Source organism: Engystomops pustulosus, chromosome 4, assembly GCF_040894005.1.
Source record: "Engystomops pustulosus chromosome 4, aEngPut4.maternal, whole genome shotgun sequence".
NCBI lineage: Eukaryota > Metazoa > Chordata > Amphibia > Anura > Leptodactylidae > Engystomops > Engystomops pustulosus.
In genome coordinates, this window is record NC_092414.1 from 1,748,815 (window position 1) to 1,755,980 (window position 7,166).

Genomic DNA, 7,166 nt, shown 5'->3' on the forward strand with positions numbered 1-7,166 from the left:
GCAGCAGCAGCAGGGGGCAGTATAACACTACTGGTCAGTGTACAGTTATACCAGCAGCAGCAGCAGGGGGCAGTATAACACTACTGGTCAGTGTACAGTTATACCAGCAGCAGCAGCAGGGGGCAGTATAACACTACTGGTCAGTGTACAGTTATACCAGCAGCAGCAGCAGGGGGCAGTATAACACTACTGGTCAGTGTACAGTTATACCAGCAGCAGCAGCAGGGGGCAGTATAACACTACTGGTCAGTGTACAGTTATACCAGCAGCAGCAGGGGCAGTATAACACTACTGGTCAGTGTACAGTTATACCAGCAGCAGCAGCAGGGGGCAGTATAACACTACTGGTCAGTGTACAGTTATACCAGCAGCAGCAGCAGGGGGCAGTATAACACTACTGGTCAGTGTACAGTTATACCAGCAGCAGCAGCAGGGGGCAGTATAACACTACTGGTCAGTGTACAGTTATACCAGCAGCAGCAGCAGGGGGCAGTATAACACTACTGGTCAGTGTACAGTTATACCAGCAGCAGCAGCAGGGGCAGTATAACACTACTGGTCAGTGTACAGTTATACCAGCAGCAGCAGCACAGGGGCAGTATAACACTACTGGTCAGTGTACAGTTATACCAGCAGCAGCAGCAGGGGGCAGTATAACACTACTGGTCAGTGTACAGTTATACCAGCAGCAGCAGCAGGGGGCAGTATAACACTACTGGTCAGTGTACAGTTATACCAGCAGCAGCAGCAGGGGGCAGTATAACACTACTGGTCAGTGTACAGTTATACCAGCAGCAGGGGGCAGTATAACACTACTGGTCAGTGTACAGTTATACCAGCAGCAGCAGCAGGGGGCAGTATAACACTACTGGTCAGTGTACAGTTATACCAGCAGCAGCAGGGGGCAGTATAACACTACTGGTCAGTGTACAGTTATACCAGCAGCAGCAGCAGGGGCAGTATAACACTACTGGTCAGTGTACAGTTATACCAGCAGCAGCAGCAGGGGGCAGTATAACACTACTGGTCAGTGTACAGTTATACCAGCAGCAGCAGCAGGGGGCAGTATAACACTACTGGTCAGTGTACAGTTATACCAGCAGCAGCAGCAGGGGGCAGTATAACACTACTGGTCAGTGTACAGTTATACCAGCAGCAGCCAGGGGGCAGTATAACACTACTGGTCAGTGTACAGTTATACCAGCAGCAGGGGGCAGTATAACACTACTGGTCAGTGTACAGTTATACCAGCAGCAGCAGCAGGGGGCAGTATAACACTACTGGTCAGTGTACAGTTATACCAGCAGCAGCAGCAGGGGGCAGTATAACACTACTGGTCAGTGTACAGTTATACCAGCAGCAGCAGCAGGGGGCAGTATAACACTACTGGTCAGTGTACAGTTATACCAGCAGCAGCAGCAGGGGGCAGTATAACACTACTGGTCAGTGTACAGTTATACCAGCAGCAGCAGCAGGGGGCAGTATAACACTACTGGTCAGTGTACAGTTATACCAGCAGCAGCAGCAGGGGCAGTATAACACTACTGGTCAGTGCTACAGTTATACCAGCAGCACAGCAGGGGGCAGTATAACACTACTGGTCAGTGTACAGTTATACCAGCAGCAGCGGGGGCAGTATAACACTACTGGTCAGTGTACAGTTATACCAGCGCAGCAGCAGGGGGCAGTATAACACTACTGGTCAGTGTACAGTTATACCAGCAGCAGCAGCAGGGGGCAGTATAACACTACTGGTCAGTGTACAGTTATACCAGCAGCAGCAGGGGGCAGTATAACACTACTGGTCAGTGTACAGTTATACCAGCAGCAGCAGCAGGGGGCAGTATAACACTACTGGTCAGTGTACAGTTATACCAGCAGCAGCAGCAGGGGGCAGTATAACACTACTGGTCAGTGTACAGTTATACCAGCAGCAGCAGCAGGGGGCAGTATAACACTACTGGTCAGTGTACAGTTATACCAGCAGCAGCAGGGCAGTATAACACTACTGGTCAGTGTACAGTTATACCAGCAGCAGCAGGGGGGCAGTATAACACTACTGGTCAGTGTACAGTTATACCCAGCAGCAGCAGGGGCAGTATAACACTACTGGTCAGTGTACAGTTATACCAGCAGCAGCAGGGGGCAGTATAACACTACTGGTCAGTGTACAGTTATACCAGCAGCAGCAGGGGCAGTATAACACTACTGGTCAGTGTACAGTTATACCAGCAGCAGCAGCAGGGGGCAGTATAACACTACTGGTCAGTGTACAGTTATACCAGAGCAGCAGGGGCAGTATAACACTACTGGTCAGTGTACAGTTATACCAGCAGCAGCAGCAGGGGGCAGTATAACACTACTGGTCAGTGTACAGTTATACCAGCAGCAGCACAGCAGGGGGCAGTATAACACTACTGGTCAGTGTACAGTTATACCAGCAGCAGCAGCAGGGGCAGTATAACACTACTGGTCAGTGTACAGTTATACCAGCAGCAGCAGCGGGGCAGTATAACACTACTGGTCAGTGTACAGTTATACCAGCAGCAGCAGCAGGGGGCAGTATAACACTACTGGTCAGTGTACAGTTATACCAGCAGCAGCAGCAGGGGGCAGTATAACACTACTGGTCAGTGTACAGTTATACCAGCAGCAGCAGCAGGGGGCAGTATAACACTACTGGTCAGTGTACAGTTATACCAGCAGCAGCAGCAGGGGGCAGTATAACACTACTGGTCAGTGTACAGTTATACCAGCAGCAGCAGGGGGCAGTATAACACTACTGGTCAGTGTACAGTTATACCAGCAGCAGCAGCAGCAGGGGGCAGTATAACACTACTGGTCAGTGTACAGTTATACCAGCAGCAGCAGCAGGGGGCAGTATAACACTACTGGTCAGTGTACAGTTATACAGCAGCAGCAGCAGGGGGCAGTATAACACTACTGGTCAGTGTACAGTTATACCAGCAGCAGCAGGGGGCAGTATAACACTACTGGTCAGTGTACAGTTATACCGCAGCAGCAGCAGGGGCAGTATAACACTACTGGTCAGTGTACAGTTATACCAGCAGCAGGGGCAGTATAACACTACTGGTCAGTGTACAGTTATACCAGCAGCAGGGGGCAGTATAACACTACTGGTCAGTGTACAGTTATACCAGCAGCAGGCAGGGGGCAGTATAACACTACTGGTCAGTGTACAGTTATACCAGCAGCAGCAGCAGGGGGCAGTATAACACTACTGGTCAGTGTACAGTTATAACAGCAGCAGGGGGCAGTATAACACTACTGGTCAGTGTACAGTTATACCAGCAGCAGCAGCAGGGGCAGTATAACACTACTGGTCAGTGTACAGTTATACCAGCGCAGCAGCAGGGGCAGTATAACACTACTGGTCAGTGTACAGTTATACCAGCAGCAGCAGCAGGGGGCAGTATAACACTACTGGTCAGTGTACAGTTATACCAGCAGCAGCAGCAGCAGGGGCAGTATAACACTACTGGTCAGTGTACAGTTATACAGCAGCAGCAGCAGGGGGCAGTATAACACTACTGGTCAGTGTACAGTTATACCAGCAGCAGCAGCAGGGGGCAGTATAACACTACTGGTCAGTGTACAGTTATACCAGCAGCAGCAGCAGGGGGCAGTATAACACTACTGGTCAGTGTACAGTTATACCAGCAGCAGCAGCAGGGGGCAGTATAACACTACTGGTCAGTGTACAGTTATACCAGCAGCAGCAGCAGGGGGCAGTATAACACTACTGGTCAGTGTACAGTTATACCAGCAGCAGCAGCAGGGGGCAGTATAACACTACTGGTCAGTGTACAGTTATACCAGCAGCAGCAGCAGCAGGGGCAGTATAACACTACTGGTCAGTGTACAGTTATACCAGCAGCAGCGGGGGCAGTATAACACTACTGGTCAGTGTACAGTTATACCAGCAGCAGCAGCAGGGGGCAGTATAACACTACTGGTCAGTGTACAGTTATACCAGCAGCGCAGGGGGCAGTATAACACTACTGGTCAGTGTACAGTTATACCAGCAGCAGCAGCAGGGGGCAGTATAACACTACTGGTCAGTGTACAGTTATACCAGCAGCAGGGGGCAGTATAACACTACTGGTCAGTGTACAGTTATACCAGCAGCAGCAGCAGGGGGCAGTATAACACTACTGGTCAGTGTACAGTTATACCAGCAGCAGCAGCAGGGGGCAGTATAACACTACTGGTCAGTGTACAGTTATACCAGCAGCAGCAGCAGGGGGCAGTATAACACTACTGGTCAGTGTACAGTTATACCAGCAGCAGCAGCAGGGGGCAGTATAACACTACTGGTCAGTGTACAGTTATACCAGCAGCAGGGGGCAGTATAACACTACTGGTCAGTGTACAGTTATACCAGCAGCAGCAGCAGGGGGCAGTATAACACTACTGGTCAGTGTACAGTTATACCAGCAGCAGCAGCAGGGGGCAGTATAACACTACTGGTCAGTGTACAGTTATACCAGCAGCAGCAGCAGGGGGCAGTATAACACTACTGGTCAGTGTACAGTTATACCAGCAGCAGCAGCAGCAGGGGGCAGTATAACACTACTGGTCAGTGTACAGTTATACCAGCAGCAGCAGCAGGGGCAGTATAACACTACTGGTCAGTGTACAGTTATACCAGCAGCAGCAGCAGGGGCAGTATAACACTACTGGTCAGTGTACAGTTATACCAGCAGCAGCAGCAGGGGCAGTATAACACTACTGGTCAGTGTACAGTTATACCAGCAGCAGCAGCAGGGGGCAGTATAACACTACTGGTCAGTGTACAGTTATACCAGCAGCAGCAGCAGGGGGCAGTATAACACTACTGGTCAGTGTACAGTTATACCAGCAGCAGCAGGGGCAGTATAACACTACTGGTCAGTGTACAGTTATACCAGCAGCAGCAGCAGGGGGCAGTATAACACTACTGGTCAGTGTACAGTTATACCAGCAGCAGGGGGCAGTATAACACTACTGGTCAGTGTACAGTTATACAGCAGCAGCAGCAGGGGGCAGTATAACACTACTGGTCAGTGTACAGTTATACCAGCAGCAGGGGGCAGTATAACACTACTGGTCAGTGTACAGTTATACCAGCAGCAGCAGCAGGGGGCAGTATAACACTACTGGTCAGTGTACAGTTATACCAGCAGCAGCAGCAGGGGGCAGTATAACACTACTGGTCAGTGTACAGTTATACCAGCAGCAGCAGGGGGCAGTATAACACTACTGGTCAGTGTACAGTTATACCAGCAGCAGCAGCAGGGGGCAGTATAACACTACTGGTCAGTGTACAGTTATACCAGCAGCAGCAGCAGGGGGCAGTATAACACTACTGGTCAGTGTACAGTTATACCAGCAGCAGCAGCAGGGGGCAGTATAACACTACTGGTCAGTGTACAGTTATACCAGCAGCAGCAGCAGGGGGCAGTATAACACTACTGGTCAGTGTACAGTTATACCAGCAGCAGCAGCAGGGGGCAGTATAACACTACTGGTCAGTGTACAGTTATACCAGCAGCAGCAGCAGGGGGCAGTATAACACTACTGGTCAGTGTACAGTTATACCAGCAGCAGCAAGGGGCAGTATAACACTACTGGTCAGTGTACAGTTATACCAGCAGCAGCAGCAGAGGGGCAGTATAACACTACTGGTCAGTGTACAGTTATACCACAGCAGCAGCAGCAGGGGGCAGTATAACACTACTGGTCAGTGTACAGTTATACCAGCAGCAGCAGCAGGGGGCAGTATAACACTACTGGTCAGTGTACAGTTATAACCAGCAGCAGCAGCAGGGGCAGTATAACACTACTGGTCAGTGTACAGTTTATACCAGCAGCAGCAGGGGGCAGTATAACACTACTGGTCAGTGTACAGTTATACCACAGCAGCAGCAGGGGGCAGTATAACACTACTGGTCAGTGTACAGTTATACCAGCAGCAGCAGCAGGGGGCAGTATAACACTACTGGTCAGTGTACAGTTATACCAGCAGCAGCAGCAGGGGCAGTATAACACTACTGGTCAGTGTACAGTTATACCAGCAGCAGCAGCAGGGGGCAGTATAACACTACTGGTCAGTGTACAGTTATACCAGCAGCAGCAGGGGGGCAGTATAACACTACTGGTCAGTGTACAGTTATACCAGCAGCAGCAGGGGGCAGTATAACACTACTGGTCAGTGTACAGTTATACCAGCAGCAGCAGCAGGGGGCAGTATAACACTACTGGTCAGTGTACAGTTATACCAGCAGCACAGCAGGGGGCAGTATAACACTACTGGTCAGTGTACAGTTATACCAGCAGCAGCAGCAGGGGGCAGTATAACACTACTGGTCAGTGTACAGTTATACCAGCAGCAGCAGCAGGGGGCAGTATAACACTACTGGTCAGTGTACAGTTATACCAGCAGCAGCAGCAGGGGGCAGTATAACACTACTGGTCAGTGTACAGTTTGACCAGCAGCAGCAGCAGGGGGCAGTATAACACTACTGGTCAGTGTACAGTTATACCAGCAGCAGCCGAGGGGCAGTATAACACTACTGGTCAGTGTACAGTTATACCAGCAGCAGCAGCAGGGGGCAGTATAACACTACTGGTCAGTGTACAGTTCAGCAGCAGGGGGCAGTTAACACTACTGGTCAGTGTACAGTTATACCAGCAGCAGCAGCAGGGGGCAGTATAACACTACTGGTCAGTGTACAGTTATACCAGCAGCAGCAGCAGGGGGCAGTATAAACACTACTGGTCAGTGTACAGTTATACCAGCAGCAGCAGCAGGGGGCAGTATAACACTACTGGTCAGTGTACAGTTATACCAGCAGCAGCAGCAGGGGCAGTATAACACTACTGGTCAGTGTACAGTTATTCCAGCAGCAGCAGCAGGGGGCAGTATAACACTACTGGTCAGTGTACAGTTATACCAGCAGCAGCAGCAGGGGGCAGTATAACACTACTGGTCAGTGTACAGTTATACACAGCAGCAGCGAGCAAGGGGCAGTATAACACTACTGGTCAGTGTACAGTTATACCGCGCAGCAGCAGGGGGCAGTATAACACTACTGGTCAGTGTACAGTTATACCGCAGCAGCAGCAGGGGCAGTATAAACTACTGGTCAGGGGGGGGGATCCCT